At 43.4% G+C, this 11,075-nt stretch overlaps 1 long non-coding RNA gene across 1 annotated transcript; it reads right to left on the bottom strand.

Moving 5' to 3' along the window:
• Positions 1–6,045: 6,045 nt before the first annotated feature.
• Positions 6,046–9,880, bottom strand: LOC144718724 (uncharacterized). Its single transcript, XR_013585472.1, has 3 exons — positions 9,799–9,880; positions 8,657–8,745; positions 6,046–8,245 (listed from the first exon to the last, which is right to left on the bottom strand). It is a non-coding gene; the product is annotated as an uncharacterized LOC144718724 (long non-coding RNA).
• Positions 9,881–11,075: the final 1,195 nt, after the last annotated feature.

Genomic DNA, 11,075 nt, shown 5'->3' with positions numbered 1-11,075 from the left:
TCGGATTGGAGAACAATTTGTAAAAGTGTCTGGGTCTGTAATTCTTCAAACAAGTTTTGTATATATTTTTAAAAATTATACTTAACACATCATTCCACAATTGAGTTTTCAATTATGTGTTTATATTTGTAAAATAAATCTGCTAATTTTGGTTCAACATCTGGTCCTGCTTCTTTGAAAATGTCCAAAGTTATTCCATCTGGTTCCCTTTTTTTCACATTGCGAGGATGCAGTTTTCACTTCTTCAAAGGTGACATATGGAACGTCTTCCTTAATTACTCACACTTTATCTGGATGGACTTTACTCGGAAAGAACCCCACAATGTGCCCGAACACTCTTTTTCAGTTGATTTTAAGTAAATGTTTTTTTGTTTCATGTGAGAGTGCACATAGAGCAAAGCCATGGGGAAGGTTTTTATGTTTATTATTACGACTGTTTGCTCAGAAAAGCCTCATTGAGTCTGTTAACTTTTCAGGAGGGTCCTGCCAAGTTTTTTTAATCTGTATATTCTAATTACAGTAAATAATTAGCAAGTTTGGAAAATGTTTACCATGATACTGGCACACAGTGGCCTACTCTTGCGATGACAATGGATTCTTTAACCTCGACTGTGACTCAAGACGACACGTATCACTATGGTCATTACACCGCCCGGTATTAATCACGGCGGTCACTGGATTCGAACCGAGAACCTCTGGAAAAAGTGGCGAATGCACTACCACAAACATCGGGCGAGCGACTCTACCATAAGGCTACCCGACCTTACATCTTCCATGGAAACAGTTAAAGCCAGATCCACACAAGCCACGGAAGATGCGGACACCTGATGGACAAACTATCACTAAACGAACAGAGCGTATACCTTTGCACTGCCCTAAATTTAAACTTTAAGGGTGGCAGGTGAGTAAATGGTGAGTAAGTGGGTAGGTGAGTGGGTGAGTGAGTGGGTGGGTGTATCCGCAATTCACCAACTCTCAGACAGTGATTGAATGGCTAAAATCACGAAGAACCGAATCTCAAATTTGTGTTCCGTATTTGGCCATGCGATCTCATTCATCACCCCTGGAGGCCGGGTTCGGCTATTCTTTGAGAGGGGGTGTGCGCCTTATTGAGCAGCTGTTACCATGGCAAGGCATGGGCGTCCTAAAGGGGCCTTCAAGCGTGCAGTCATGTGACGCCTTTAATTATCATGCAGCTACTGTATGTCAAATAATAATTAGGAATACTTTTATTATTGAATTCACTCGTGTTATTAACTAAATTGTATGCGTCAAATGCAACATTAATCAATGTTAACATACATTGCTTTCATATGCTTCACATTATTATTCGAGTTAATGTTGTTCATGCATTTGTCAGTCTGTGCATTAGTCATTTAATTATCAGATATTGTTCCTTTGAAAGTCTCATTAATCTCATCAGTATGCTATTTGGTAAAACCGTTTGAATCGTACAAATAAAATGTAAAGCAGTTTGCTTTTTATTAAAAAAAAATCATTAATTACATTTATAGTATTATTCCACGAATATGGGTTTTCTCCAGCCACCTTTGACAATTTAACACTAGTCAAAAAAGACATTGGCTAATCACCCGGGGCCTCAGTGCAGATGTTATGAGGATACTGAATAATGATAACAATTTACGAAATGTTGTCAATCCACTGCTGGATGAAAGCCTACTCACACCGTCTTGGTCACTGGCATTTGTTTTATCATTCTTCACACCACCTGGACCAGCTCAATTATCAATCTTCACTGATGTTAGCCCTGGCTGGGTATCGAACTTGGCACTCTAGGTTCGTAGCACAGCGTGCTAACCTCTGAGTCATAGCTATCGCAGACACATTTACACCATTATTAAAACCATTGCCACGAGGGAGCTAGCAGTAGGAGCAGCCAAATAAAATGTAAAAAATGTTCAGAGTAATATTATTTCTTTCTAAACCTAATATCTTGTACAGCTGCCAAAATCAATGTTGTATTGTATGTCTGTGCACACACACACACAAGACAACTATCACCTGTTTAGGCGTATAGTCTCTTGGAGAAAGTGATGTTTGTGAGCACCTGTAAGGACACATTCACATTAGTAATGTGTTGGGCACCATTTCCCGGCTGCCTTTGTCTCCCTGTTTGCCTACCACTTCAGAAATGAGTCTAAGGCTAGGTTTACGTAGAGAGGCCCAAAATAGATGAACATCCCACTTGCCAGCAATGTTACCTGTGAATGGGAATTAATGTCAGGTCCCAGGATCACAGCGCAGTGCACCACAAAGAAATAGGGCCCACTGTAGGTGTACAGGTGGCAGGTCTCCGAAATCACGATCTGTCCTAAACACTGCACGGGGGAAGCACCACGGGGTATTCTAAAGGAGCTCCACCCTGTTTGGATACCTGGTTCAGGTTCCTGGTCAGTACCTGATCCAGCATTTTTTGTTACACGCTTTCATTTAACTCACTCTGTCTGTTGTTGTTGGCGTTGTTGTTGTATCCTCAAATCTTGTAAATCAATTTTAACCCACGTACCAATGTGGTATCGACTGCAACTTGGTATACTTATGGCATACTGATGACAATACTATATTCTATCATAAAAAATAATATATATTTTTTTACATTCTTTTTTATATGTTATGTTTCGGCTTGGCTGTAATTGGCCACGGTCCCTTATGTTATGGCAAGCTTCGGGGCCACTTCTTGGAGTCGTGGAGTTCTTCCATTACTAGTACATTTCATAAAAGCGTGTTTTAAAAAGTAGTTTTTTTTTAATATTACTTATTTTTTGTTGCTCTGACCTGTAGTTGGCATGTCCTCTGGTGGGTGGCTCTACCTGTTATGAGGGCACCCCAAGTAAAACAGTTAAACACGTTGGTAAACTGCCTTGACAGGTGTATAACCTTGTCGCGTCTGTTTCTTTCAACAAATGCACACGTACACAGGTGCATGCGAGGAATCAATTGTTGTGATTGTTCGCCCGCTTTTTTGCTAATTTCCACTTTGGCCGGATGTAACACGGTTTCTTATCTCAGCTGATAAAGAGGATGAAACTTGATAGGAATCCACACCATAGGGGCTTAACAAGCAGACGTGGAGTGCGGTGTTGAGTCTCGGAGCAGTGCTTTGCTATTATTGGTGTTCACAAATGCATTCATGGGGATGAAGACAGTTGAAGGAGAGATCAAAGACAAAGATCTCCCCCCCCCATATTGCCTGTTAGCGAGCACCTATTAAGGTCGGCACGGCACACGAGGGGGTGGGTGGCCAACACCACGCCCGGCAGCCTTTGTCTCCCCAGTGGTGATGTTTGCACACCACGCCAGGTACTCATTTGAGTCCGAGTCGATCTAGTGGAGGCCGATGACCGGTTCAGATAAATCGCCACCGGTCTTGGCCATGAGTGGGAATCGAACTCGGGCCACCGGCGGATTCGCAGCACAGCGCGCGAACCACTACCCCGCAAACACATCCGAGATGACAACTTAATTTAAGTTGTCTTGTGGTTGTTGTTGTTTGACTTGCATCCCACTGGGATTTTTGCACACAGTGTTGGTGTACGGTGCTTTTTCTGCAATATTTTGCTGTCTTTTCTTGGATTTTCTGTTTGCACATAGTCACTTTAAGATGTTTTCATGTTCATGTTTTTGTTTTTTGTTTGTTGCGGTTGCACCCGATTCAAGAGCCGAATGGCTCACAGGGCTATACCTGATAAATTAACTTGAAACTTGAACTTGATGTCTGGACATTTGTGTTCATGTCATTAGGAAGGATAAAGTATCATGCCAACATTAATTCTTCACAAACACATCAATATGAAAAGACACCCGGTTGTATATGCGTAATCATTCATTGGTATGAATGAATGCATTGTACTGCAGTGAACATAATATGAAAGTATAACTTATGCTTTCTTGTATGCGTGTTTTTACGAGACGAACATAGCATATATTACTTCCATTGTCTGTTTTATTCTACGTATATATGTACTGTACAATATTACAACAGCAAGATAGATACTGTTTATATATAACAAGGTAAATATTCATCGATACGCAGCTCTTTCAAGGGAGACCTTAGAAAGATATTGGGGGGAAAACATTCAAAAGTACAAAAGAGACAAAATCAAAACGTGCAAAAAACTAAATCCGATATCTTACATCGCATAAGAATATAGCAAAACAGTAGTTCCTTTCTTCCACTTGAACATTGCCACATCACCCCTCATGTGCCGTGTTGGCCCCTTAATAGGAACTTGCAAACATCGTGCCTTATTATTGAATGTACAGGGGAGGCCTGTCTCTGGTGAGAACGACTCATTACACCACTCACTGGTTCTGGGAGAATGGGGCCAGAATATTATTTTCGGCTTTTACTACAATTTGAATGAATAATCCACCACGTGGTGGGAGAGGCGACACGGTTAACACACCCCATGCACATTCCTGCCCTTGCCATGCCTATGCCTATGCCACAATAACAGACTGAGGTGGGGTGAAATGTGATCTTTCGGTTGCTTATGAATAACCTTTAAGCAATATATTTTCGAAATAAACATACAGTACATCAAAGCACACATAAAATACAATAGAATGTGAAATATTCTAGAACAACAAAGTTGAATATTGCCGACAATCTGCCACATAGCAAAAATATCTGGTGGAACCTGCCCACGAATTCCAGCTCAGATTGTCTTGTGATCTTCTGATGTATAGTTTTGTAACTGAACAATGGCCTCAGTGTCATTACACCGTCACTTTGTGGTAAATGGTGGCTGGTGTGTGTATACATATACAGCACAGTCTACAGCAGAGGCTGGGTATAAGTACATCCCTTGGGAGCAAGCACACATGTGCTTATAATCAAAAGACTGTGATTGTATCCGAAGTTGCCCTTTGCCTTACCCCTACCAGTCTAATGTAAGGATATATCAGATCTGTGCCGGTTGTGTCTGTATCCAGCTTGCATTGTACACGCATATGCACACTTATATGCGTAGTGTTCATATGCATACATATGCATTACAATCTTACACATCCGCAGATCAATTTCTCTTTACTGTCACGTGAACTCAGAGGGCAGCCCGTGACGTGCACAGCAGTTGAGTTGCACATTAGGGCTGCCATACGATATATCATATATTATCTTATTGTTAGTCAAATCGTCTCGCGATTATTGCTCATTTTATTTGTACAAAACGTTTTGTAAATATATACTATCTATTAAAATTGTGCTTTGTAAAGTAATGTTCCGAGGAATTTACCGCATATGCGTTATAAGCACTAAGGATTGTAGAGTTGGTAATGATTATAAGACGTGTATGGCAGGCTGATGTTCAGTGAACGACAGTTAAATGCATTTGAAGCAATCAATTCGTTCTGGAGGCACAGCAAAGCACATAGATACAATACAAATACAATTAAAATGTTACGGGAAACTGATATCACGGTAATTGTCACATCGATAAATTTGGCACCGTACCATGAAAATTGCAACTCTACTGCAGCCCGTGCACAGCGGGTGACCAGGCTCCATGCAGTGAACGATGGCCTGCATCGGGAAAGCGAGTCTATGAACTGATCTGTGCAGACCTGTGTTATTTCCTCATATTTACGTGACCTCACTTGCATAATATACATACAGTATAAGCTTTACAATTACATCTCATTCATTGGAACCGGTATTGGTCCAGAAGTTGTCCACATGTACATCCATATTAGCCGAGTCAAACATTAGTGAGTTTATTTAAAATGAATTGAAGTTAAAAGAAAAAAAAATGGATAATCCAAAGCAGTGTTTTACAAATCATATATATTGGGCGTTAAACGAAGGCACCATGTGTACTGTGGAGAAGCAGGCGATGGGTTACAATATTGAGGAGCATTACGCATTGTAAGAATTTCATTGTGCAATGCGGGGAGATGAACCAATTGCTTTTCTCGTTCATTGTTTTGGACACAGTGAATGCAATTACATACCTGTAAGTGAAGCATTAACAATTACTTAAATTCTGATGTCCTACTCAATGCCTCGCTCCTGTTCCAAGACGCTTTTTTCTTAATCTTTCATCACTAACATTTTTTATTTCCATCTTCCAAAAAAGTTCCATTGTACAAACAGCAGCAAAGCACACACATCAAATATCGATAGATCAAAAACAGCACTCAAACTTTTCAAATTCAGTTCAGTTTTACATCACTAACACATACACGCAATCCATACACACTATACCTATATATATACAGTCATACTTGAGTGTAAATGCATGCCATTAAAATATATCAAAATGTTAAGTCTGGAAATAAAACGGAAATGCGCTAATGTCCATATTTCTTGTTGAGTTGCACCATCAATATATCTTCAAGCGTCTCATTGTCGAGATTGCATCGATGAGGGGAGACAATTACACTGAGGGCGGAGACCACCCTCTCATAACTGATCTGTGTTGCAGGGACTGAAAGAGAGAGCTGAGCTAGCTGAAAGAGCTCTGGCTTGGAATGCTTCCAACTCTCCCAGTACATGAGGACGTTCGCATCCTTTTTAAGGCGAGGCTCGTTCGCGAACACCTGCAGCACCGTTCCGATGTGCAAGCCAAGTGCGGGCGCGGCAGCCAGATTTCCCGAATGGCGACGAGACTCCTCTTTCTCGCGAAGGAATCTCTCGAGCTCGTCACATTCTCGGTCGGTGCCATCGTCGTCCGATGACCGATCGGCCTGCAAATCACCCGCAAGCCTGTTGCACAGCTCCACCACAGTCCACGTCTGACACAAGTACTGCTTCGCCTTCTCTGCTTCTCTGTCCGTCAAGAGGACACTATACCTCGGGTCCATGTAGATGGCGGCCAGAATGGCGTCGCTGTCCAGCAGTTGCTTCTCGCACTTCTTCATGGCAATCGCCAGAGCATCGGAATATATTGACTTGACATTGGCAGTTTCCAACTGGCATTTTATCCACGCTCCGTAAACATCCCCGATGGTCATCTGCTCTGTCTGGAAATGTTTTGTCGCCATCTTTGCAGGCTTTAAAGCCGCCAGCAGACACTCAATCCGATCCCAAACATTATCATCAAGCATTAGATCAGGGTTAGACATGGCCATGTACTGGCAGAAGTCCTTCAGTTCGAGGATACATTCCAGCATGTCAAAAGTTGACTGCCACCTGGTATAGCAGTTGAAAACAGGCATCTTTATATTCAATCTTTTGCAGACCCGCCTGGCATTAGATACAAGGTTAGCGATAGAGGGCTCCTTGAGAAAGTCGTCGATTGCAAGCTGCAACGTGTGAGCTGCACAGTGCACTCCTCTCATTACCGAATGCGGGCCCGCTATCTCACTCAAGCACAGTTTCGACCGCTCGAGACTCTCCATGATGTCCTCCGTTTCTGAAATGGCTTCCTCCGTTTGTTCATCACAGTCATCCCCATAATTTCTCTCCATTTGTCCCTGGGTAAGTGATTTAATAATGTTGGCACCGTTGTCTGTTGTGATTGAATAGATCTTCCCCACATCAATGTTGTACTCGTGCAGCACATCAACAATGATGGCTGCAAGGTTTTCCCCACTGTGGCTGATTTTAACTTCCTTCATCGCGAGGGTATGCATTACGATTTCTCCATCACGGACATACTGTGCATTGATCCCCAAGACAGAGCGATCGAGATATGAAGCACTGTCCACTTTCAAAGAGATGAGTGTGTCCTTCAACTCCGTATTAATATGACTACGCAGTGCAGCAGCAACAACGCTCACGTTCTCCCGAATGTTTTCAGCATTGATAACCAAGGAGCCTCCTAATCCCTTGAGCACAGGGTCAATGAGTTTCCTGAACCCAGAGTCCTCAACAAGTGAAAAAGGGTGACCGTTCAGGGTTACGAGCTCCGTACAGGCATCAAGGATTTGGTCAGCGGTAATTTTTACGGGGATACACTTGGGCTTCTTGAAGACCATAGAATCGATAGGTATCTGAAGTGCGCCTGGTGTGAGACATGGCTTCTTGCTTGAAGGCTCCCCGTAGTCATATGGAGGCCCATCTTCCTTTTCGCATTTCACATTGGTGGTCGCCAAATGAAACTCTTCAGGGTGAAAGCGGCGAACATGTCGCTCAAGGTTGGCCCCGTGGTTTCCCGACATCACCCTTTGGCAGCCGCCAATGGTACACATAGATGCACCTTTGGCGGGGTCGTATTTGAAAAACCTGCGAAAAGGGTTTGTCCGCTCACGGCCCATCATGGGAAGAGTAATTTCGGGACACCTGCAACAAGAAAAGGTCGAGTCATTTTCCAACGTCTACTCCTCGCCAATTAAAACATCACACTCCATAAAAGGGTCACTTGAGTCATTTCAAATTGAGGTGGTAGTAATCCTGTTGCCTTAATCAACTGCTTTTTAGATGAAACCAACACCAGATGCAATTTATTATTAAACCCAGGTCTGTAGTCAATTAAGTGAATGTTGTACAGTACTATATTTACGGCGGTTTATGGGGAGTATTGTCGTTGTATGTCTATCGTGAAATACAGAATATACGCAGAATAAATCAAGCTAAACAGAGGTCATGTACAACAAGTTAGCTCAACAGACAGCGTTGTCTATGTACAGTATGTTGAATTTCTTTCGATATCTGTCGGAGGGAGACAAACGGAACAGCGTGGTGTATATGTACCTGGGTCAGCTATTCGAGGCGGACGAGAGTAGGTTGGAGAGCGTTTGCAAAGCTGAACTTGGTAATTCGAAGTAAACATACCGATGTGCCTGCAGAAGAAAATGTGTAATCAGTGCACAACACTTATCGCCGTACATATCATTGAGAATCACAATTCGCAAAAAAAACAATATATAACAAAATCTGAAAGGTACCCAGTCAAGCGTGGACAGATGCATGCTTGGGAATCAGATTGAGAAACAGATAATAACCACATGGATTAAAGAGTACGGGTAAGGTTAAATACATAATCCAAACTCTGAAGTGGGCTTGAGCCGGTCGCCTCGGGAGAGTGACGGACGATAGGCAACGATTTAAAGCAGAGTGGCAGCCAATTCATGGCACGTGTCTTATAGGGCTTCCAGAGACAACACCAGCATCAGCTCATGGGACAGGCCGCTGGATGAGCTGTTGACCAAAATAATCGAGAGGGGTGGTGGCGGCGGCATGGGAGGCCTTTCATCCAGCAGTGGACTTATACTCCGATGGCAATGTGTTATCAGTGATGCATTCCTGGGAATTCGTGATCATTTCTATAGGATTTGAGAGGCGCTGAAGCAAATTAAATGCGAAGATCAAAGGGATTGCACACTGTAGAACTGTATAAAGGCTTCACAGATCTCGCACGGTATCTATACACTGCGGTAGCAAGTCGAAGAGTGGCATTAGTAGAAGTGTGGTCCACCAGCAGGGGACGATGCTCGCCACGTGAACATCAAAATGTGGCCGCGTTTGCGTTGCGTAGTGGCGACATTTGTAGACGGATGCCGGCACCACGATGGCCATTGCAGCTCTTTGCCAAATGATGATGCCGAGGGATCTTTATTATTGTCCACGGTGAAGGGAGGGTGTTCTATAAACGCCCCTGAATCAACACATTATAGTATCAAACTTGTGGGGGGGGTGGGTTGAGATATTATTTTACTCGTAAGGCCCCAAAGTCATCGTGACGGTCCACAATCTCGTTTTGTCTCTCGCTGATTCGCCTTTGTCGCTCCCGTGTCCCCATCTCTTACTGTGTCTCTGGATCTATCCCCTGCGTGTGTCTCTCTCTCTGATCTCTCGGTGTCTCTCTAATCCTCCGTGTTTATCGCGCGTCTTACCAAACTTGTCCACGGCGTTCCTTTCGCTACCGGGATTCGGGGGGTTCCGGGGAGGGGCCGCGGCAAAAAGCGCAAAACTATCGCGCAGCCTTCGAGGGACCGCGGCAAAAGAGTCACCGCGCACCCCGAGTTCACCGTTGGAAGGACAGGGTGGTCCAGATGTCTTGTGACACCACATTTAATTCTCTAAACACATCTTTTTTTTAAAGTATTTTTTTTTAAACAGAAGTGAATGTGCAAAGAAAATACAAATATTAGGGGTCTATCAATTTGGGGTCACAAGACTTCTGGACTGCCCCGTGTTGAAGCGATGCTGCTGGAAATCTGCACTCCCAGAATGACCAGTTGCTGATGGGATGTGTAAATAAAATACACAACACACGACAGATACAGTATGTGAAGGAGGCATGCGTATTGACAACTGGTGTATCTACGATAGCGTACAGAATGCAATCACAGCTGACGACAACAGCTGCGGCTTGACACCCAGGGTGAGATTGATGACATTTCAGATTTGGAGGAGTTGGAGTTTGGCCAACAACACGAAGGCTTTGACATTGCCAGCGACCAGCACGACGAAGTGCTATTTGAGATGGGATTCAGTGCGAGAGATCATGCCATGTATGATTTATCCAGCAGTTCGTTGAGGAATGTACCTCCATCGCTAAGCACAAGTAGGAGGCAGAGTGAGTCTACGAGAAAGAGACATCAGATTATTCTGAACCACGACCGTGACATTTTCTAAACTGGCAGTGGAGTTCACACGTCCTGGCAACACCGAGCTTACTGGCAACACCGCTACACAAAACCAGCAGGTTGTCCGGCTTGTATGTTGCAGAGTGTTGTATATGAGAACGTGTGCATGTGTCCTCTGAATTGGCTAGTAACGTCACCCAGATGTATATTTTAAAAAGTCGCCTTGTGAAAGATCCAATGCTGAAGATCCCCTGGCTTAGGATCTTCTGCGAAGCTGATGCAGGGCACAACCGCTAACCCTCTATCCGCACAACACCGTGGCAGTAGCAGTTGATGCTGATAATGTACCTGATGATGGAAAATTAAAAACTCTCCTGCAGTGAACAGTGTTTAGTTCACCACCCAGAACAGAACAATGCATAATCACATTCAACCATTACAAATATTAAACTATATTTTAATTTGCCAGGTAAGGCTCACTGAGCTGTATAGCCCTTTTTCAGAAGCGACCTGGCTATCACAAACAATAGCTCAACTAAGTGGCTTATCACGTGGAAAGGTATCACAGCCAAATACTATAA

Source organism: Lampetra planeri, chromosome 5, assembly GCF_965212315.1.
Source record: "Lampetra planeri chromosome 5, kcLamPlan1.2.h2, whole genome shotgun sequence".
Taxonomy (NCBI): domain Eukaryota; kingdom Metazoa; phylum Chordata; class Hyperoartia; order Petromyzontiformes; family Petromyzontidae; genus Lampetra; species Lampetra planeri.
This window is presented reverse-complemented; position numbering and strand designations above follow the sequence as displayed.